The sequence below is a fragment of the Oryctolagus cuniculus genome, chromosome 6 (genome assembly GCF_964237555.1).
Source record: "Oryctolagus cuniculus chromosome 6, mOryCun1.1, whole genome shotgun sequence".
Classification (NCBI taxonomy): domain Eukaryota; kingdom Metazoa; phylum Chordata; class Mammalia; order Lagomorpha; family Leporidae; genus Oryctolagus; species Oryctolagus cuniculus.
In genome coordinates, this window is record NC_091437.1 from 81,133,605 (window position 1) to 81,157,393 (window position 23,789).

The 23,789-nt window shown below is 47.3% G+C and overlaps 1 protein-coding gene across 4 annotated transcripts in view; it reads left to right on the forward strand.

Annotated features, from left to right (window-relative positions):
* Nucleotides 1–244: 244 nt before the first annotated feature.
* LYN (LYN proto-oncogene, Src family tyrosine kinase) overlaps nt 245–23,789 on the forward strand; it is a 141,840-nt gene continuing 118,295 nt past the window's right edge. For 2 of the 4 annotated variants that reach the window (XM_002710497.5, XM_002710498.5), the window contains exon 1: nt 245–382. The gene's annotated coding sequence lies outside the window, so the exon portion shown is untranslated. Of the gene's footprint in view, nt 383–20,431; nt 20,453–23,789 lie in introns of those variants that run through there. The other 2 variants (XM_070076619.1, XM_070076620.1) reach the window with 2 other exon arrangements.

The following is a 23,789-nucleotide window of genomic DNA, read 5'->3' on the forward strand; positions in this document are numbered from 1 at the left end:
GGTCGCCAGGGTTCTTTGCCCGCAAAGCCCCGCGCGACGGCCACAGCAAACACCCAAACCTTGGGCAGGGACCAAACGGTCACTTCCCCGCCCTCTGGGCGCAGTATGCAAATCCCAGCACCAGGAAGTAGCTGGGACCTCTCGGCCAAGCCCGGCGACAGCCAGTTCCTCTCCCACCGCGCCGGGCCGCGTCGCCGCTCGCTCCCTGCCGTGGCGCCCACGGGCCCCACGCGCGCAGCCCCTTGCCGCGAGTCCTGCCTCCCCCCCGCCACGCTGTCCCTCCCCACGCGGGCCCCCGGGGCCGCGCCGTCGCGCCGCCCGTTCTGAACTAAGTCACCGTGGAGCACCACCGCCACCGTCCCGAAACTTTCACCGCGAGCGGGTGAGTCCCGGGGTGGGCGCGCGTGGCCGGGCGGGGCCCGAGGCTTTGCCACTGGCCGGGGTCCCTGACACCGGTTCCGTTCCGGGCCGAGGGCTAAGGCGCAGGCCGCCGCAGCAAGGGTCCCGCACCGCTTCCTGGCCGCACCGGCGCCCAGTGCTGGCGGTGAAGGCACCAGAGGACTTGTGCTCGTGGGTGACTCAGCCCGGGGAAGCGAAGACGCGGGGGCGGGAGGGTCCGCAGGTGTCGCAGCCGAGGCGCTCAGGGGCGCGGCGGGATGTACGGTCGCGAGCACCCAGCGGATCCCTCCGGGTGCGGTCACCGCTCGGGCCACTCCCCGCGCGCTGCGGGGAAGCCTCTGTCCACGCGCAGCTGGCGCGGCGGGGATCCTGGAGGGAACTCCTCGGATTGCGCAATCTGGTCTCCCTACTAGGTCCTGGGTGCCCAGAGGTGAGCGATGAGGCTCGGCCCGGGCCCTCTCCCAGGCCGGCGGACAGCTGCCCTTCTTGGTGGCCCCGGCAGGAGCCTGAAGTCCAGGGGCCGTGGTGAAGGCGGCAGCTCAGCCTCCCGCTGAGCGGGCGCCTCTTGGCTGCTGAGGAGTCGTCTGATGCCTCTGCAGCGAGAGGAAGCTGGAGTTATTTTAAGAATTCAGGGGTTGCCTTTCCTTGGCCTTTGGGGGAAGGGTGTAGGCGTCAGTTCCCACTTTCCTGCCTTATCTAGGCCGGCTGAGGCCTCCTCTTGATTGCCTGCTGTGCATTTGTGATGCTACTTCTGGTAGCTCGCCTGTCGTGTGACCCTGTTTGTAAGTCGGCATATGTGTGTTAATTACTCCAAATTTGCCCAGTCTCTTGGCCATCCAGAAACCCGCGTGGGAATCCAGGCCTTAGCTGTCTTTGAAGGGAACAGATGATTGAAAGTCCTTTTCTGAGTTTCTCACCTTGGAGAAAACCTACATACATCCTACCTCTTGTACTGTTTAGTACATATCAAGTCCCTTGGACATTCTGTGCACTCCATAGATGGTGGTTACTGTTATTGATTGAAATTAATTCCACAACAACACTCCTTGATTCTTTGCCGGTTGGTGATCTTAAACCTAAGACTACACATCTGATTGAGCCATCTGACTTTCTTGGTAAATCTGCTTAATAAGTACAGGAGGGATTGGCTGTCCTGGAGCAAGGCCCAGCTCTCTGATTAGCCCTCAGAACCCACCAGGAATGTTTGACTCTTGGGTGGCTGTATGCTGTCTTGGCTGTGCCTGTGTTTTCTTTGCACCAGTAACACCAGAGGCAGTGCTAGGGGAGTGGGTGCTCAGAGTCCAGGAATTCATTGAGTCTTTTCTGAGTAAGAGTAAGCTCTGCAAGGAAAGGGTGGGATCTGTTAGTCCTCCATCTTTCAGAGATGAATGAGGAGATGAGGATTGGGTAGACATAATTGGATCGCAAGTGCTTTGGGTAATGGGGCCTCTTTGGGATGTAAATGAGTGACCATCTTCCTAGGTGGGGGCATATAAAGGCCAAAGATATTAGGGGACAGAATAGGAGCCAACAAACCTGAATTTTGGTTTCTTCTATCATTTGCCAGAGTTGTGCTTTGGGATAAGTCACTGGGGCCATCCATGTAGCCAGCATTGCCTTCATAGCAGCAACTAGACTGACATTACAATTTGTCCCTATGCCTATAGACTGTATCCTTCACCATGGAAGGTCCTGAAGCAGTTATGACAGTTATGTGTCTAGCCCTGGTGCCTAGCACACAGTTGGCGCTCAGTGGACATTACTTGGGAAGAGGCATGGAGGCCTACTGTGAATCTGGCCCTGTGCACAACTCAGGACAGAGAGAGGGGAAACAGGGCTGTCCCTAGGTGGTTGAAGCCAATTGGTGCTTTCTGTCTTTGTTTCTAAGGCAGAGATTTAAGGGACTCTGTTGACCATAAAGCTACCCAGAAATAGTGTTCTGCACCCAGGACTGTCTGCACTGCTCTATTGCTGGAAGAGAGGACTTGCTGTGGAGCTGTAAGACCCATCTTGGAAAGGAAGCTGGCCTGTCTCTTTGTCTTATGGTCATTGCTGGTGGTTGCAAAAGTATGTGGAGACTGTGCAATATCCTCATCCCCACCCCCACCACCTTCAGAGGCTTCTGTTTAGCAGGAAAATGATCCAGCACACTTGTGAATCAAAGACTTTCAAAACCTGTTAGTGCCATTGGCATTCGGATTCAGAAATAAATCACCAAAACATTCAGTTGATTGATAGGAATATGTAGAATTTTAATGCAACAGAATTAAACAATATGACCATATATAAATCCATGCAGATCTTTTTTTTTTTTTTTAAAGATGTGTTTATTTATTTGAAAGGCAGAGTTACAGAGACAGGGGCAGAGAGAGGCAGAGAGAGAGAGAGAGAGAGAGAGAAAGAGAGGTCTTCCATCTGCCGGTTCACACCCCAAATGGCCACAGTAGCCAGAGCTCAGCCATTCCGAAGCTTCCTCCTGGTTTCCCACATGGGTGCAGGAGTCCAAGGACCTGAGCCATCTTCTACTGCTTTCCCAGACTATAGCAGAGAGCTGGATGGGAAGTGGAGGAGCTGGGACTTGAACCAGCGTCCATATGGGATACCGACACTGCAGGTGGTGGCTCTACCTGCTATGCCATGCTGTGAGCCTCTCCATATAGATCTTACAAGAATACAATGTATTGGAGTTCACAGCATTGGACCTTGTTTCAGCTCCCTGGTACTGATGGTCTCTGTGATGGGAGGGTTGTGTTGACATTGAAGAGACTTGGCAATCATTAGTCAGGATGTTGAGATATTGGTCAAAAACCCACTGATGGCAGAAATGGCCGCTGATCTTTCTTGGGCAGTTATGACAATTTGCTTGTCCAAGGCTCTGGGAGCTTTTTGACCCTTGATTTCATCTGAGTCTCTCCTGTCTCCTACAGGATAGGCAGGAACAGATACAAAAACACAGATTGAGGGGCTTGCCCCAGGTCACAAGCTAAGTGTCACATTAGTCATTAGTCATGATTGTTATGTTTTCTGACATTTTCTACCTGTCCCCCTTCAGACCTGTATTGGGTTCTCAGCTACTTAAAAGAGACATTTTAAAAATCATTTAAGACTGGTGCCACGGCTCACTAGGCTAATCCTCCACCTTGCGGCTCCGGCACACCGGGTTCTAGTCCCAGTCGGGGCGCCGGATTCTTTCTCGGTTGCCCCTCTTCCAGGCCAGCTCTCTGCTGTGGCCAGGGAGTGCAGTGGAGGATGGCCCAAGTGCTTGGGCCCTGCACCCCATGGGAGACCAGGAAAAGCACCTGGCTCCTGCCATCGGATCAGCGCGGTGCGCCGGCCGCAGTGCGCCGGCCGCGGTGGCCATTGGAGGGTGAACCAACGGCAAAGGAAGACCTTTCTCTCTCTCTCTCTCTCTCTCTCACTATCCACTCTGCCTGTCAAAAAAAAATCATTTAATAAATATTTTAAAAATAGAGACAAAGTTCTTTTTATCATGTGGTAATTTTCTGAGCAAAGTGGCTGCAGCTCAGAACATTGGGACAGTTGTGTGGTTAAGCAGGATTGTCTGGAACTGTGTCTTTGAGCATAGCTTCCTGCTGGGAGAGTGGATTTGAGGAATGATCTACAATAACTGCTATGGTGACACCAATATTGACTGCTGTTCAAGTAGCTGTAGCAGCAGCCTTGGGGGCTATTCGGTAATTATTGATTAATACAGAAATACCCAAGGAGTATTTGGCCAAAGGACTTTGTTCAGCCTCTGCCAAGAAGTGTCTCCCCCACGAATCCTATCTGAGCCCCTTTGTTGGTTGTTACAACAATGAGATAATCTTTAAGTTAAAAATATAAACTAAGGGGACTGGGTACATAGGACGTGTGTTAAAGCACATGTCCCATTTTCTGAGCACCTGCTGTGTACAAGGCACTATTCTGGGCCAATTTTCCTGTAATGAGCATGGGTTGTCTCCCATTCTTCAAGGTTAATAATGAAAAGAAGGACATGGAAGAGGAAGTTGGCTTTTTGTTTCAGTTAGAAATACTGAAAGATTTCTTGTAGCCGTCTAGTTTCCTGGTTCTTAAGTTGTGAGACTTTGAGTTCACTCTATCATCATTTCTAAAATGTTTTGTGAGTAAGTTCTCATTTGGGAGATACACCCAAGTCTAGAAAATGGTATGGAAATTTGCCAATTGAGGAATTGGAGATTTTGTAACAGATCTGTGTAAGGACTTGGACCTTCTCGTAGGTATTTTTGGCTTAAGTTATCTGGAAGGACTGAATTGTATGTCAGAAAGACTCCTTCAGGGGTGGAAACTGGCTGCAGCAGTTAAGCTGCCGCTCGGGACGCCCGCATCGCACATCGGAGAGCCTGGAGTCTGGAGTCTGGAGTCTGGAGTGGAGTCCCAGCTCCACTGCCAATGCCAGCTTCCTGCTAATGCGCACTCTGGGAGGCAGCAGATTGAGGCCCTGCTACCCATGTGGGAGACTTGCATTGTGTTCTCTGCTCCTGGGCTTTGGCCTGACTCAGCCCTGGCTTTTGTGGGCATTTGGGGAGTAGACCAGTGGATGGGGGAATCTCTCTCTGTTTCTCTCTGTCTTTCTGCCTTTCAAATAGATAATCTTTTTTAAAGACTCATCCATGCAGATAAGTGCAGGGGCCCCATAATCTCCTTTGTTCTTTCTGATTGGCCTTTTTTTTTTTCATTTTAGTTCTATATTTCATTTTCATTTATTGCTAAATAAGCAGTCAGCATCCCTTAGTTGCCACACAGCTATTTCTTGAAAGTTGTGTTCACAGTCAGGATGTAGTTCTTGTTGCTGTAGACTTTCCCAACATGCTGTTTGTTTCACTGTGCTTTGTTAACCCTTGAGCATTTCCTAGTCTCTCCTGCAGCTCCTGCCTTCAGCTCTTTCTCTCCCCATGTTACAAAGCCATCTTTAAACCAGGAATCGAGGTAGCATGGGTTGACCCCGTATGAGAAGAGATGAGTTCATTGCTCATAAGGCTGAGATTCCTAAATGATATCCCAAGTGGGGGTAACATGGACAGGATGGGTTTGTCCAAAGCCCAGGCTCTGTGTGCTGAGCTGCAGAGTGTTGGGAAGGAGTCTTCAGAAGTGTAGTTTAGAGGGTCTTTCAATCTGTTTCACTTCCTTTTTACAGTTCATGCTTCAGACAAAGTCAAATACTGCGCTGCCTGCCCACACCCTCACCCTCCTGTTAGCATCTACATCTCTCTCACTGCTTATTAGACACTGCACTGCACCGATTGGCAATGCCTCTCTAGTCCCCGCCCCTCCCTCCTCTCCATCTTGGTAAAGACCGGGTGGCGGAGCCGTTGGAACTTCTTCGTGGGGAGGATGCCCCTGGAGGTGGGGGAGCCACATCTGGTTCCTCTGCCTCCACCCAAAAGCGGTGACGTTTTCTTGGTGGTTGGACCTTCTGGGTGGCTCCACTCTTCCTGTAAATGTTGACCTCGCGGAGGGTGAGGGGAATGGAGAAGCTGGTCTCAGAGAGGCCCTCGGGAGAGGGAGGACCACTTCTGCTTTCCACGGGGAAGCTGTGTTGGGGACAGCAGAACTGTCGCTGGAGGCCCCAGGGAGGAGGCCGAGGGAGGAGGCAAGCAAGGAAGTGATACTTCCTCCTGCCAGGTCATTTGCCTGCAGCCCCACCTTCCTTGTTGCCCAGAGCTGCTTTGCCCTCAGGGCTCTTTCTTCACCTCCTGATCTGTCCATCTTCAATTTGTCCTGGATGGGGCCTGAGGGGGAGCGGGGAGGGCAGGCAGATGGTGGAGGGGGAGGGGGGAAGCAGAATCTACAGTCATCAATGCAGAGCCAGCCCACTGCTTTTTCAGCAACAGAAAGATGTACGTGTTAAAATTACCCATCACGGAAATCTGTGAAATGATATGTAGATGTTTTAAAATCTTCTAGTGTTCAGGCACTATTGATCATTTCTTAATCCAAACTCAGTTATTCAGGGCTATTTTTTTAAAGATACTTATTTATCTGAAAATCAAAGTTACACAGAGAGGAGAGACAGAGAGAGAGAAGTCTTGCATCCTCTGGTTCACTCCCTAATTGGCTGCAACGGCCGGAGCTGCACCGATCCAAAGCCAGGAGCCAGGAGTTTCTTTCAGGTCTCCCATGCGGGTGCAGGGGCCCAAGCACTTGGGCCATCTTCTACTGCTTTCCCAGGCCATAAGCAGAGAGCTGGATCGGAAGTGGAGCAGCTGGGACTCAAACCAGTGTCCATATGGGATGTCGGCACTGCAGGTGGTGACTTTATCTGCTACTCCACAGCACTGTCCCCAGTTCAGGGCTATTTTTAAAACTGTTTAAGCTATAGTCACTTTTTGAATCTTGAGATGGAGCAGTAGCTGCTAAACTTCTTTGGTTACAATCCATATCAAGAATTACATGACTGTGTTTTATGTATGTATAAATGTTTGTATGTATATTTACCTTTGAAAGGCAGGGTGACAGAAAGAGAGAGAGAGAGTGAGAGATGGTCCATCTACTGGTTCACTCCCCAAGTGTCTTCAATAGCCAGGACTAGACCAAGCAGAAGCCAGGAGTCAGCCATTACTTGTGGGGTGCGAGCCAGCAGTAAGCTGGACTTGGAAACAGAGCCAGGACCTGAATCTAGGCACTCCAATATGGGATGTGTGCATCCCAAGTGGCGTCCTTTTTTAAAAATATTTTATTTATTTATTTGAGAGGTAGAGTCACAGACAGAGAGGTAGAGAAAGAGAGAAAGGTCAAAGGTCTTCCATCCACTGGTTCACTCCCCAGATGGCTGCAACAGCTTGAGTTGGGTCAATCCAAAGCCAGGAACCAGGAGCTTCTTCTGAGTCTCTCAAGCACTTGGGCCATCTTCTACTGCTTTCCCAGGCCATAGCCGGGAACTGGATCAGAAGAGGAACAGCCAGGACTTGAACCAGTGACCATAGGTGCCACTCACAGAGGCTTAGCTTTCTAAGCCACAGGGCCAGCCCTCCAAATGGCTTGTCAAATGCCTGCTTCAATGAGGGTACTTTAAAAAGTTCATGGGGGGAAGGGGCGCCGGCACTGTGGTGTAGTGGGTAAAGCTGTTGCCTGCAGTGCTGGCATCTTATATGGGCTCCAGTTCAAGTCCTGGCTGCTCCACTTCCAACCCAGCTGTCTGCTATGGCCTGGAAAAGCAGTAGATGGCCCAAGCCCTTGGGCCCCTGCACCCACGTGGGAGACTCGTGGCTCCTGGCTTAGGATCAGCACAGATCCGGGCTCCAGACCGTTGCGGCCATTTGGGGAGTGAACCAGTGAATGGAAGATTCTTTCTCTCTCTATCTCTCTCTCTCTTTGCCTCTGCCTCTCTAAAACTCTTTCAAGTAAAATAAATAAATATTTTTTAAAAAGTTCATGGAAAAGTTACATAAAAGGATAAATGTATTTTGGTGAAAAACCTGAAATTCATGCAGTTTTTCATAATGCACATTTTCCATGAATGTTTTGAAGACCTCTCCTGTTTTACCTATGCCCACAGCCATATATCTCTTTATGCAGTCGGTGGGGGTGGGGCGGGGAAGGAAGTGAACTCTGTTGAAAGAGCCCCTCTCCCTAGCCTCTTAGTGGAGTGCGGTCTACGGAAGTCCTGTGAGGCCAGATGGGTGTAAAATGCACAGAGCCTGGTCCTGTGATTCCAAAGCTCCGGTCCCTTTGGGAGGTTTATTAAAAAAAAAAAAAAATACAAATTAAGATGCGGCCAAACAATGAAACAGCTTGTGGATATACTAAAAGAGAACCTTCAGTTGCACTTGCTCGTATGAAAATCTTTTAAAAAGCTGAGCACAAACTGGTAGGTAGTATGATACAACTTCTTTTTTATTTGTTTAAAGATTTATGTATTTATTTGGAAGATAGAGTTACAGAGATAGAGCGAGAGAGATGAGGTGGGGGGAGAGAGAGAGAGTGTGTGTGTGTGTGTGTGTGTGTGTGAGAGAGAGAGGTATATTCCATGCATTGGTTCACTCCCCAAATGGCTGCAACAGCCAGGCTGAGGCCAGGAGCCAGGAGCCAGGAGCTTTGTCCAGGTTCTCCCACATGGGTGCAGGGACCCAAGCACTTGGGCCATCTTCCCCTGCTTTCCCAGGCCATTAGCAGGGAGCTGGGTCAGAAGCGGAGCAGATGGGACGTGTACTGGCTCCCACATGGGTTATGCCATTATCATGGTGATAATGGCATGGTGCCACAGTGCCAGCCCCAGTATGATACAATTTCTTTTCTTTTTTTTTTTTCTAAGATTTATTTTATTTATTTGAATCACAGAGTTACAGAGTAGTACAGCCAGAGAGAGAGAGAGAGAGAGAGAGAGAGGTCTTCTTTCATCTGCTGGTTCACTCCCCAAATGACTGCAATGGCCAGAGCTAAACTGATCCAAAGCCAGGAGCCAGGAGCTTCCTCCGTCTCCCATGTGGGTGCAGGGGCCTAAGGATCTGGGCCATCTTCCACTGCTTTCTCAGGCCATAGCAGAGAGCTGGATTGGAAGTGGAGCAGCCAGGTCTCAAATTGGCGCCCATATGAGATGCTTGCGCTGCAGGCCAGGGCTTTAACCCACTGCGCCACAGTGCTGGCTCCAGGTCAGGGCTTTAACCCACTGTGCACATAGCCACTCTGATACAATTTCTGAAACAAAATATTCACAACTACGACACATCATCTATAAACCAGAACACTTTTACACTAAAATTTTCATAGTGATTATTTCTCTGTTGGCACATGCTGATTTTTTTCTTTTGTACATCTTTATTTTTAAAAGAATGAGCAGCACTTACATGATTTATTAAATTTTTTACTCTACTTATTTGAAAGGCAGAGTTACTGTGAGATAGGAAAAGACTGAGACAGAGAGAGATTGAGAGAGATCATCCATCACTGGTTTACTCCCCAAATAGGCCCAGTGGCCAGGACTGGACCAGGCGAAGCCCGGAGCCTGGAACTCCATCTTGGTCTCCCACATGTGTACAGGGACCCAAGCACTCAGGCCATCTTCCTCTGCTTTCCCAAGTGCTTTAGCAGGGAGCTGGATTGGAAGTGGAGCAGCTGGGACTTGAACCCGTGCCCATATGGGATGCTGGTGTCGTAGGTGGCAACTTAACCTACTGTATCACAATGATGGCCCCTACTTATTTGAAGGACAGAGTCATAAGAGATCTTCCAACTGCTGGTTCACTCTCTAAATGCCCGCAACAGCTGGGGCTTGGCCAGGTTAAAACCAGGAGTCACAGGAACTCCATCTTGGTTTTCCACTTGGGCTATCTTCTGCTGCCTCCCAGCCGCATTAGCAGGAACCTTGACTGGAAGCATGGAATAGCAGGAACTCAAACCTCCAGTATGAGTTGCCAGTACTGCAAATGGCGGCTTAACCTGTCGTGCCATGATGCTGGCCCCACTGACATGACTTCGAATGGCAGCAAAGGAGAAATGAGAAGCAGCTGTGCGACTGCAGAGTGCAGGTAGGAGGAGTCTGGGCACTCTGGAGCCAGAGGATGCTTTGGCTGGAAGAATGCTTGTGTGCATTTAATTTTGAGCAGACCTTCCCCAAGAGAGCTGCTGGATGTGAGTGTTGTAAATAGCAGATTTTCTCAAAGAAGCTTCCACTGTTACATTAGTTGTCTCTTGGTGTTGTGAGGGATTGGTTCCATGACACCTCTCAACTTTCCCACAAATTTCACATCCACATATGCTTCTCCACATTATACAAAATGGGACATTGTTTGCATGTAATCATCTATGCACAGCCTCCAGCAGCCCTTAAATCACCTCTTGATTTCTTTATCATACCTAATACAATGTAAATGCTATGCAAATAGTTGCTATACTGTTTAGGGAATAATGACAAGAAAGTCTGTGTATGTTCAGTATAAGCTCCACCCTCTTTTTTTTTAAAGGTTTATTTTGTCTGTTTGAAAGCCAGAGTTGGAGGAGTGGGGAGAGAGAGAGAGAGAGAATATGAATCTTCATCTGGTTTACTCCCCAAATGGCTGCAATAGCCAGCGCCAGACCAGACGAAAGCCAGGAACCAGGAGCTTCATCTGGGTCTCCCACATGGGTGCAAGGGTCCAAGGGCTTGGGTCACATTCCACTGCTTTCCCAGGTGCATCAGCAGGGAGCTGGATCAGAAGCGGAATAGCTGGGACTCGAATTGGCGCCCATATGGGTTGCCGGTACTGCAGGCAGTGGCTTAACTCGTTATAGCACCACTCTGGGCCAATGATCCACATTTTAATGAACTTCTTGAAGACTCCTCCTGTAATGCCATTGTGGGACATAAAGCAAGTGACACAAGAGCCGACTGTGTTCAGTTTAACCAAGCTTTCTAGAGTGCCTCCTGGGAGCTAGGCACAGTGTGAGGAGTTGGGGTACAAATCAACCTGTGGTGTTGGAGATACTGAAGGGAGAGAGGACTGCATATACTGGCAAAAGGGGCCTTGCTGAGAGAGGATGGGATCTAATCGTGCAGGGAGCAATGTCAGGATCTCTGTTATCACCAGAACCTGTTCTAGGGAGCTGTGATAAGCTTTGACAGGTAGACGTGGAGGGTATGGCTGTAATAATAAATGATGGATTTTATTGCACAAATGAAATGGAATCCCTGAAGCCTTTTACTAGGAAGCCAAAATTTTTCCCATCACAGGCAACTTCTTGCCTAGACTCTTTCATCTTGTAAAGCATTGAGGATGTAGCCAAAAAATGAAGGGGCTTGAGCCCTCATTTACTGTTTTGAATAGGTGCATGATTAATGGGGGCCTCAAAAGGGCTTCCCCAGAGATAAAGTGGGTGCCAGAAAATAACACTTATTGCTGCTAAACAACAGAAGGCTTTCCCTTGTAGTGGTCACCGCCAGCAAGCACTCGACACCTGCCTAACTGATGTTGCTCTTCCCCAGGCATTCACCTATACATTTCTGGTGATGGGTGGCAACATTATCGACAATATAAGCAATTTGGAGTTGAGGGCTCAGTTTCTGTGGAGTTATCAGTCTTTTCTATTTGATTTAAAAGAAGGAGAACACACTGGAAAGCAACAGCTTAGTTGGGATTGTTTTGACAATATTTGAACAATTTTCTTAAAAGCATAATCAGGATGGGCATTTGGCCTAACAGTTAAAACACTGGCTGAGACACCTGCGTCTCATATCCAAGTGCTTGGATTTGATTCTCAGCTCAGCTCCTGACTCTAGCTTCCTGTTAACCCAGACCCTGAGAGGCAGCAGTGATGCCTCAAGTAATTGGGACCCAGCTGAGCACATGGGAGACCTAGCTCCTGGACTGGCTCTATACCAGCCCTGACTATTGCAGGCATTTGGGGGTGAATCAGTAAGTAGGATTGCTCCTGGTCTCTCTCTGTCTTTCTGCTTCTCAAATGGATATCAAAAATGAAGAAAAGGCATCACCATAACTAGGAATGGCAATATTTGGTCAGTATGAAGCAACCACCTCCATAATTAGGGATAGTGTATGGAATGTCGACAGTGCTCAAGTTGCATTTCAAATGTGAGAGGAGGTGGCATAAACGGAAGGAAATCTAGGCTTTAGCCATCTAGGCTTTAGCACTTGTGACTTGAACAAGTTCTTGCTTGTTGTCATCCTTTCTTCCTTTAAAACACCACCTCTCAGCTTGCTGGTAACAGTCAACAGAACTAACCGTTAATCTCCAGCATTGTTTCTGGTGCACAGTAGGTGTGTAACAGAAGGGAGCTGTTCTTACTGCTAGACTATGCACTGCGGCCTTAGAGGGTAGGGATGCAGTTCCTTGAAGGTTCAACTGGGGAGTGAGTCACAGACCATCCCGTCTGCTTGCCATGTGCTGGAGGCTCATGTGTTTAATGAACCAAACTTCTGATCTGCCAACAAGGTCCCAGGAATTGTAGTAAGCCTCAAGCATCCAGGGGCCAGCAGGATGGTCTCTGCTTCCCAAGATACTGAGTGTGATCAGAGCTGTCCCAGACGTGTACCAAGTGTTCTGCAAGCAGTAAGAAAGAGCTTTTGGAGATACTGAGAAGATGCTGAAACAGGATGTGCAGAAGGAGAAGGCATTTTCTGCGGGAGGTTTTCAGGGCAAGGCAAAGATAAAAAAGGACCTGGGATTTCAAAAATATAAGGAGTGGGGCCGGTGCTGTGGCGTAGTAGACTAAGCCTCTACCTGTGTTGCCAGCCTCCCATATCAGTGCTGGTTTGTGTCTCAGCTGCTCCTCTTCTGATCCAGCTCTCTGCTTATAGCCTGAGAAAGCAGTGGAGAATGGCCCAAGTGCTTGGGACCCCACACCTGAGTGGAAGACCTGGAAGAAGCTCCTGGCTCCTGGCTTCAGATCGGCACAGCTCCAGCAGTTGTGGCCGTTTGGGGGAGTGAACCAGCAGGTGGAAGACCTTTCTTTCTGTCTCTCCTTCTCTCTGTCTGTAACTCCACCTCTCAAAGGAATAAATAAACTCTTTATAAACAAAACAAAACAAAACAAAACAAAACAAAACCTGAGGAGTCCCCTGATCTGGGCTGTGTCCTTACATAATGGAAGGCTTTGTGACCTGAGGAGTGACAAATGAACTTGGCAATGGACACAATTCTTGGCTTCACATGTTTTGTTTTGTTTTCGTTTTTTGAGAGGTAGAGAGGCTGAGAGAGACAGAGAGCTCCCATTCACTGTGCACTCCAAAATGCTTACAACAGCTCCTGGGTGGGGCTGAAGCCAGGAGCCAGGAACTCAATCCAGATCTCCCATGTGGGTGGCAGGAACCCAGTAACTTGAGCCATCACCTGCTGCCTCCTAGGGTCCACATGAGCAAGAAGCCAGAGTCAGGAGCCAAGATGACAATCAAACCCAGGCTCTCTGAGGTAGAAAGTGGGCATCCCAACCTTTAAGCTAAATGCCTGCCTGTGAAAAAATTTTTTAAGCATTTATTTATTTGAGAAGTAGAGTTACAGACAGAGAGAAAGAGGAAAGAGAGACAGAGAGAAAGGTCTTCCATCTGCTGATTCACTCTCCCTAAATGGCTTCAGTGATTGGAACTGAGCTGATCTGAAGCCAGGAGCCAGGAGCTTCACCTGGCTCTTCCACTTGGGTTCTGGGGCCTAAGCAGTTGGGTCATCCTCCACTGCCTTCCCAGGCCATCAGCAAGGAGCTTGATTGGAAGAGGAGCAGCCGGGACTTGAATGGGCATCCGTATGGGATGCTGGTGCTACAGATGGAGTTTTAGCCCAGTATGCCACTGGGGCAGCCCCATAAATTTTTAATATAAGAAGGAACTTCAGAACATTTGTGGAAAAATGGAATGAAGAGATATTCTTAATATTAAATATGATCAAAAAGAGAGATGTTTATTGTAGTGCAAAAAAAATGGAAGTCCATGCATTATTTTTTCATAATACCCATATCCAAAATTTATGAAGATTGTTCATAGAGTTTACAGTCATCAGTGTAATCAATATGACACCATAAGAGCTGACTTTTTTTAAAGATTTATTTATTTATTTGAAAGTCAGAGTTACACAGAGAGAAGAGGCAGAGAGAGAGAGGTCTTCCATCCGCTGGTTCACTCCCCAGTTGACCTCTACAGCCAGAGCTGCACCGATCCAAAGGAGCCAGGAGCTTCTTCCAGGTCTCCCATGTGGGTGCAGGGGCCCAAGGACTTGGGCCCTCTTCTACTGCTTTCCCAGGCCATACCAGAGAGCTGGATTGAAAGAGGAGCAGCTGGGACTAGAACTGGTGCCCATATGCGATGCTGGCACTGAAGTTGGCTGCTTAACCCACTACGCTGTAGCACTGGCCCCATAACTGATTTTTTAAAAAATTTTATTTTAGGGTTGGTGCTGTGGTATAGTAGGCTAAGCCTCCTTCTGTTTCATCGGCATCCCATATGGGCACCGGTTCATGAAGCTAGTTGCTCCTCTTTTGATCCAGCTCTCTGCTCATGGCCTAGCAAAGCACTGGAAGGTGGCCCACATGCTTGGGTCTCTGCACTTGCGTGGAAGACAGAAAAGAAGCTCCTGGCTCCTGGCTTTGGATTGGCTTAGCTCCAGCCATTGTGGCCATTTGAGAAAGTGAACCAGTGGATGGAAGACCTTTCTCTCTGTCTCTCCCTCTTTCTGTAATTCTACCTCTCAAATAAATAAATAAATTTTTAAAAAGAAGATTGTATTTTTACTTATTTGAAAGGCAGCAATACAGAGAGAGGGTCACATACACACACACACACAGAGAGAGAGAGAGAGAGAGAGATCTCCCATCAGCTGGTTCACTCCACAAATGGCTGCAGTGGCCAGGACTGGGTTAGGCTGAAGCCAAGATCCTGGAACTCTGTCCGGGTCTCTCATATGGGTGGCAGGGCCCAAACACTTGGGCTATCCTCCACTGCCTTTCCAGGCACATTAGCAGGGAGCTGGAACAGAAGCAGAGCAACTGGGACTCAAACCAGTGCTCTGATATGGATGCTATTGGGTCACAGTCAGTGATTTGACCCACTGTGCTACAATGTTGGCCAAAAGAACTGATTTTTGTCTTTTGGGACCACATTGCTTTTCTGAATTGTTTCAAATTGAATAGCTGGTGATATATATAGAAACTGTATTTTTTTAAAGATTTATTTATTTATTTGAAAGTCAGAGTTACACAGAGAAAGGAGAGGCAGAGAGAGAGAGGCGGGGAAAGAATGAGATCTTTCATCTGCTGGTTCACTCCCCAGTTGGCCACAATGGCTGGAGCTGTGTGTATCTGAAGCCAGGAGCCAGGAGCTTCTTCCAGGTCTCCCACACCGGTGCAGGAACCTAAGCACTTGGACCATCTTCTACTGCTTCCCCAGGCCATATCAGAGAGCTGGATTGGAAGTGAAGCAGCTGAGACTTGAACCGGTGCCCATATGGGATGCCGGCACTGCAGGCGGCACCTTTGCCTGCCTATGCCACAGCACCGGCCCCTAAACAATCTTCACAAGGTAAATTTTGTGACTGCCTGCAAACATTTGACTAAGGTTTTTAGTTATTTTGAAGTTTCACTAATGCAGGGTCATCATTAAACAAGGAATTGAATTGTAATCTTTCTTAAGTTCTGTTATAAGTGGATAACCTTTAAAGGGTCTCGGAGAAAGAAAATTTCTCAGTGCTTTGGAGAATGGCTCTCAGATGTTACATTGTTCTGCAGGTCTGGCCCATCTTCAACCAAGATTCTACTGTGGAGTCCACTTTCCTAAGCACCTGTTCCCACTGGTGTCAAGGATCAACCGCTGGGCTGTTGATGTTACCTGTCTTCCTTGATGCCCATCATCAGAGTCATAGAATCTGACAGAAAAGAGAGATTTTGGTGGTGTGTCTTCCACACAGTCCTCAATGGGTAGTCATTTTACCTTGCACACTGGGTCAAAATGTTGATGTTTGCCTGGGTTGTTTGAATGCAGGTGATGGAGGTCAGCTTGTGGGAGCCCCTTGACAGGAATACTGCTGAGGTTTTCAAAAGTGGCCCATGTCATTTGTGGACCACAGTATATGTAAGAGAAGTCATTATCTTTGATGCCCATCACTCCTGGCTGTTGTTTCTAGTTCTGCCCTTGGCCTTGCTTGCTTATAGCTCGGAAGCCAGCCTCTGTTGGATCTGTGGCTTTCTGTACAGGATGGGAGGGGCTTTACTGGTTGCTGCCCTTCCTCTTTTACTAATAGAACCCAGGGTCTCCCAGGACCTAGCTCCTCCATTTACGGCATGGCCGTGACTGGTCAAAGACTCTTTCTTGGCTGTGATTAGTTGCTGCACAGATACAGTTTGCATTTGATGCAAACAGTCCAAAGATATAAGAAAAAAAGAAGTGGGAAAGGAAGGAGAGAAAGACAACAAGAGAATACTGGAAGGATAAATAAACAAGAAGCCAAGAGTAAGAGATAAGTTGGAAAGAAAATACTGTAGGTTATCTGATTACTACTCATGAATTTGTCACGTATCCAGTGTGTGATTGTATGTGCTATGTTTCTTCCCATAATGCCCACTGCTGTGGGAGTAGTGTGCATAATTGGGTTTTGCTAACCACAAATTTTTTTTTAAAAATGTGTATTTATTGAGCACTGTGTGTTAGGCACTGCGGTGGGGTACTTTGGGGAGATGTAAATGTGAATGAGAGTGAAGATCCTGCCTAGGGGACTTTACTGTGCTCTGTCCTCAGTGGGTGCTTCACAGACCAGAATGTGGGCAACTGAGTTTGCTGTGGTTGTGGGTGGGACAGTGTCCTTGTTGTTCACCGTTGATGGTAAGAAAGGCAGTGTACAGGTGAAGTGGTTGGAGCACAGGCCGTGAAGTCAGGCACATTTGGGCTCAAATTCCAGGTCTGTCCCTTTCTAGCTTGTGGCTGTTAGTAACGTGCTGGCTTCACCAGCCCAGGGGTCTTTATTTCTAATCCTCAGAGAGGTTGGTTGTGAGGGATCTGAGCTGTAAAGGATTATGAACTAACCACATAGCTTATGGTAGTCACTGTTGTTATCGTCAAAAGAAAGGCACCTAGGATGGTCCTGATTTAAAAAAAAAGAAAGAAAGAAAGAATAAATAACATGTTGGTGACAATGTGTAGAAGCTTGAATCCTTGGGGTTTGTGTTGTGGTACAGACAGTTAAGTCAGTGCTAGCAATGCCGTCATCCCATATCAGAGCATGGATTCAGGTTGCAGCCACTCCACTTTTTTTTTTTTTTTTAAGATTTATTTATTATTTATTTGAAAGTCAGAGTTACACAGATAGAGGAGAGACAGAGAGAGAGAGAGATGTCTTCCATCTGATGGTTCACTCCCCAGCTGGCCGCCATGGCTGGAGCTATGATGATCCGAAGCCAGGAGCCAGGAGTTTCTTCCAGGTCTCCCACATGGGTGCAGGGGCCCAAGGACTTGGGCCATCTTGTACTGCTTTCCCAGGACATAGCAGAAAGCCGGATCGGAAGTGGAGCAGATGGTTCTTGAACTGGCGCCCATATGGGATGCTGGCGCTTCAGGCCAGGGCATTAACTCACTGCGCTACAGTGCCGGCCCACCACTCCACTTCTGATCCAGCTTCCTGCTAATGTTAATGCTCCTGGGAAGGCAGTGGATGGTGGCCCTAGTGCTTGGGTTCCTGCCACCCACATGGGAGACCTAGATGGAATTCCAGGCTACTGGCTTCAGCCTGGCTCAGCTGTGGCTGTTTTGGTCATTTGGGGATTGAATAAGCTGATGGAAGATCTCTCTCTGTCTTTTATGCAGGAGTAGTTTCATTTTTAAAAATTAAGTACAACACACTTGTAGAAAATTGCAGAAAACATAAGTCTAGCTCAGTGCCAGCTCCCATGTGAAAACCCTTAGTTGAGAGAGCAGAATGATGGTCTTGGCCTGTGGTACCTCCCCTTGAAGGGGTAGAACATTTTGCTTCTAGTTTCAATTTAGTTTTCAGTGTAGGCTTTTTAGCAGTAAATTATAAGGAATTGAAAATCAGTACAAAGCATTTGGTTTGGCAAATAAGATTTTCAAGCTGCGATCAGTCTGTTTCTCTCTAGAATTTACTGTAATTTCATTGGAGAGTAAGCCCTTGTCCCCGGCTACTCAGTTGCTGAAATTCTCACATGTGAGTTTGAGCTGAGCCTTATTTAAATACTTTCTTATTCATCCATTAATTAGTGGAGTTAGTTGGCAGAATCCTGCATAGCTTGCTTTTCTAAATGTGTGGGTGTAATAAAGGTGGTTTCCACTGAGCTTCGTGTAATCAAACATCCTGTTACAGGGCCCCGTGCCAGAGTGTGTACAGGCATTTCCAAGTCCCAGCTGGCTTGGCGGACTCTATTCTTCAGTTAAAGAGAGCTAATTTATCCGGTGTCAGGGAGCACAGCACTTGATCATTGAATTCCACTTCTGCTTCATAGAGTTCTAATATTATATTTTGGGGGGTAGAAGGAGGGAGAGAAAGAGGGAGAGCTGGAGACAGAGGTGGGGGTAGGAACAATTTGGCCCATGGCATTTGTTAATCCATGAAGTAATGCTTCATTTATCCATCATTCAGAAAACACTTCTTAGATACTCAGTACTCATGAATATGCATGTGTATGGCTTGCAGTCATATCCATTAGTTCTCAGTAGCAGAATTGTCCACTACACAGTCAGCCCTTCGCATTCTTGGGTTCAGCCAACCGTGGGTTGGAAATATTTAACAAGAAAATGGCCTTCGTTCTGAACATGTACAGGCTTTTCCCCCCCCCTTGTCATAATTCCTGAAACAATACAGCACAACAAATAGGATTTACATTGTAGAAGGCACGTAGATATGATTTAAAGTATACAGGAGGGTTGTGTGGGACTTGTGCTGCTCCATTTTATAGAAGGTATTTGAGCATTTGCCAATTGCTGTGTCTGTCAGGGGCCCTGGAACTGCAGATATTGTGGGAAGCTTCTATTTAGAAAGTTAAGACATTTTAAAAATGTTTATTAATTTATTTGAAAGACAGAATGATGAGAGAGAAATAAAGAAAGAGTGAAAGAAAGAAAGAGACATTTTCCATTTTCTTAGTCACTCCTCAAACGGCCACAACAGCCAGGACTGGGCCAGGCTGAAGCCAGGAGCTTGGAACTCTGTCCCGGTCTCCCACAAGGATGCAGGGGCCCAGGCACTTGGACCATCCTCTGTTGCTTTCCCAGGCACATTAGCAGAGAGCTGAATGGGAAGCAGAACAGCCAGGACTCAAACTGGAGCTGCAATGCCAGCATCATGAACGGCGGCTCAATCCACTGCTCCACAATGCCCCGCCCCTTAAAACATCTGTATCAGTAGAAGGAAGAGTTTCACACAAGACATGGAAAATGTACACTGGCGATGGAGCCCTGAGGGATCTGTTTTTGTGAGTGAAGTCTCAGGTGTGTCCTGGGTCAAGGCCAGCCAGAAGTAGCCACACCCCAGGCGGAGATCGGAGCCTGAGGTTTGACTGACCGTCATTAAGTCCCCCAGCCACGGTTTCTGGTGGTGGCGCATCTTGGAAACATGGGATCTACAAAGGACTGGAACAGAGAATGTATCCTGGGAAAAGAGGGAAGTGCTGGACTGACGAACCTAATCAGATCAGAGCAATTTCCCAATGGAGAAGTAAGCTCCTCCGTCGGAAGTAAACGGAGAGATGATGGGGAAATAACTTGGCTGACTTCCTGCTCTTTGCAGTTAGGAATGTAGGGCTTGGATTAGCAACAGTGCTGCAGCCCACGGGCCCTGTGCTGCCGTGTGGCCCTCGGGGTGTCAGGGAGGGAGGGAAGTCGTGGTGACAAACTGAGAGTCGTCCACGCTGTGTTCAGGCCTGTCTGGGACATGAGATGGTGCTCCTTCAGGCCGCAGGCCTCGTTTTCCTAACACATAGAACAGCAAGCCCAACCGCTTGTGTGATGTCTCAGCTCTTGGTTGTAAGGAATCTGTCCCGTAGCACACTTCAGGCTGCTCTTTTGCATTGAACTCTAGCACCCCAGCCTCTCTGGCTTTCAGAGGCTCCCTCTCATGGCTCCCTGTTCATGGTGCCTGCTACTGGCCTGTCTTGATGGGGCTCATTTACCCGTCATCACCAGTCCTGTACTGTACACATCAGATGCAGACTCAGTTTTCCTAGGATGCTGTGGCAAAAGACAAAGAAAACTGTTTTGTTGTTAGGTTGTCCTCAAGCATCCTGTGAGGGGTAAAGCCTTTAAAAAAACTGAATTGTATAAATGAAATGGAGACTGAAAATCACGCCTTGTTCGGGAGAGGTGCGCTCACAGACTCCTCACCTCTGTTTAGGTGGCAAGGAAACACTGCAGTCTCATTACCTGGATGGATGGCCGAGCTCCTGCCCAGAAAGCTGGTTCATGCAGATTCAATCCCCGTCGATCTCCTGATTGACTACGAATTTCTCCTGACAAGGAGATGAGGAGCAGGCATCAACGCCATTAGAGCTTCCATTCCTGTGGCTCCTGTCATGCCATCCCATTGAAACCTCAGATTTTAGGTTAAGGACAGTGAAGTTCTCTCTGTTATCTCCAAGAAGGTTCTCCCCCCTCCCTTTAATAATAAATCACAGGTGCGTACCCTTTGTCTGAAATGCTTGGCACCAGAAATGTTTTCCATTTTGGATTTCAGAATGTTTGCATATACATAGTGAGGTGTCTTGGGGAGGGGACCCAAGTCTGTACACAATTCATTGATGTTTCATGTACCCCTTACACACATAGCCTGAAGGTAGTATTTTGCAATATATGTAGTGCACCTGCATTTTTACTCTAATCCATCACATGAGGTCAGTGTGGAAGTTCTCCTCTTGGGTTTGGTTAGTGTTCAGAAAGATTTGGATTTTGGAATATTTCTAGTTTCCAGTTTTTGAGTTAGGGATGCTCAACCTGTACATGTTTCTTGAAGTCTTACTAAGTTAAAGACAATGTGAGAACTGGAGTCGGCATTCTTTTTTTTTTTTTTAAGATTTATTTAATTTGGAATTACAAAGAGAAGGACAGAGTGAGGAGAGAAAGAGAGAGAGAGAGAGAGAGAGAGAGAGAGAGAGAGATCTTTCATCTGCTGTTTCATTTCCCAAATGACCACAATGGCCAGGGCCAGGACAAAGCCAGGAGTCAGGAGCCAGGAGCTGAAACTCTTATGTGGCTGTAGGGGTTCAAGCACTTGGGCCATCTTCTGTTGCTTTCCCAGGCACAGTAGCAGGAAGCTGGATTAGAAGTGGAGCAGCCAGGATTTGAACCAGTGCCTATATGGGATGTCAGCACTGCATATTGTGGCTTAACCTGCTGCACCACAGCGCTGGCCCCAGCACTCTTTTTTTTTTTTTTTTTTTTTTTAATAAATGTTTATTTATTTGAGAGAAGGAGAGAGATCCTATTCACTGGTTCAATCCTCAAATGCCCATAACAGTTGAGGATGGGGGCAAAACTAGGAGTCAGGAACCAATCCAAGTCGCCTTTGTAGATGGCAGGGACTCACTCACTTGTGCAATTATGGTTGACTCCAGGGTCTGCATTAGCTTGAAGCTGGAATTAGGAATTGGAGCTGGAGCTGGGGGTCAATTTAGGCACTCTGCTGTGGGAGTCAGGCACAGGCCTACCACATGTCCCAGGAGCCAGCGTTGGGATTTTTAGCAGTCTGATCACTTCCCTTGGGGGAGTTCCCAGGGAGTTGAGTGCGCAAGATTTCCAAGGCCTAGTACATCTGGTTGGTAGTCTTCTCTGGGTCATTTTTCAAATTTGTGTCTCCTACCTTGGTTTCGTCCCATTTTAATGGAAAACTTACTACTTTGCGTGTGTTCCAAAATGCTTCAAAATCTTTATTAAAGTATAAGCACTTTAAGCCATGAGAATAACCGTTAAATATTAAGAAATGATGTTTTCCTTTGAAGAAAGTAACAAAAATCAAAATGGAAGTAGACTTGATTTTGAGAAACAAATTTTAAAAAATATTTTATTTTATTTGAAAGAGTTACAGAGAGAGAGAGGGAGATCTTCCATCTGCTGGTTCACTATCCAGATGGCTGGAACAGCCAGCTCTGGGCCAGGCTGAAGCCAGGAACCAGGAGCCAGGAGCTTCTTCCAGGTCTCCCCTGTGGTAGCTGGGGCCCAAGTACTTGGACCATCTTCTGCTGCTTTTCTCAGGTTATTACTAGGGAGCTGGATTTGAAGTGAAGCATCCGGGACACAAACTGGTACCCACACTGGATGTCAGTGTTGCAGGTGGCGGCTTTATCCTCTATACCACAGAGCCAATCCCCCTTCCCCTTTAAAGATTTCTTTGAAAGAGTGACAGAGAAAGGCAGAGACAGAGAGAGCAAGGGACACACACACACACACACACACAGTCTTCTATCCATTGGTTCACTCTCTAAATGATTGTAACAGCCAAGACTAGGTGAAGCCAAAGGCAGGAGCCAGGAACTCCATCTGAGTGTCCCATGTAGGTGGCAGGGACCCAAGTATTTGGGTCATCTTCTGCTGCCTTCCCAGGCACATTAGCAGCAAGCTGCATCAGAAGCAGAGCAGCCAGGACTTGAACCAGTGCTCAAATGGGATGCCAGTGTTACAGGCAGAGATTTAGACTGCTGTGCCAGAGAGCTAGTTGCTGTTCTTTTTTAAATTGATATTTAAAATTTTGCTATGCAGTTCTGTGAGTTTAATGCATTTGGATATTCATTAAATCATCATCATAATGCATGATTGTTCTGTCACCCACAAAAAAGTTGCTTGTGCTATTTCCACCCACATTGATTTGATGTTCGTTGTAGCATCTCCATAATGCTATATAAATAGAATTATAGTGTCTGTAACCATTTTTTACCATAATGACTTTATTGAGATATGATTCATGTACTGTCTCATTTGCCCATTTAAAGTATACAATTCATTAGTATCTAGTAATTTCAGAGCTGTGCAGTCGTCACCACGATCAACTTAAGAACGATTTTCATTGCCCAAAAAAGAAAGGCTGACCATTAGCAGTCACTACCCATCTCTCTGCACCCCCACATCCCCCTTGCACGAGCCAGCCACTAATCTTGCTGTCTCTATAACAGATTCCAGGCAACTGTTTTTAGTATTTTGTGTGAAGCCTTTGATGTTTTCCAGACAAAGGTGCTTCCAGTTATTTTTTATGTAGCTCTGCAGAATTTCAAGGTGTAGTTTACAATGTTATTTCTGTAAAGATTATGGTAGTTGGGGGCAAAACACACTACTGTGCCTTTGATCAGAGGAGAATGCCCAAGGAACACAGTTTTTCTCTGTCCCATCTTTTTTTTTTTTTTTTTTTTTTTTTTTATTTGAGAGGTGGAGTTACAGACAGAGAGAGGGAGAGACAGAGAGAAAGGTCTTCCATCCGCTGGTTCACTCCCCAAATGGCCACAACTGCTGGAGCTGTGCCGATCTGAAGGCACCCAGATACCCAGATCACCCACATACTTTCAGGTGTTTTTTTTTTTTTTAACATGTATTTATTTGAAATGCAGAGTGACAGAGAGACAAAAGACTTCCATCAGCTAGTTTACTTCCCAAATGGCCACAGTGGCTTTCATCACTAGTCTGGGCCAGGCTGAAGCCAGGAGTCAGGAATTCCATCCTGGTCTGCCCTGTGAGTAGCAGTGGCCAAGCACTTGGGCCATCCTCTGCTGCTTTCCCAGGCACATTAGCAGAGAGCTTGATTGGAAGTGGAGCAGCTGGGACTCAAACCAGCGCTCACATGGGAAGCCAGTACTGCAGCAGAAGCTTAACCCACTGTGCCACAATGGCAGCCCCCACTTAGCTGCTTCTTGTCTCCCTGTGACCATCTGTTACTTGGTGATTAATAATAGAAAGTCATTTTGAAGTTTCACTGTGATTATTTATGTGGATGTACTCCAAAAATAACAGAAGCTTAATAAATATTTAATA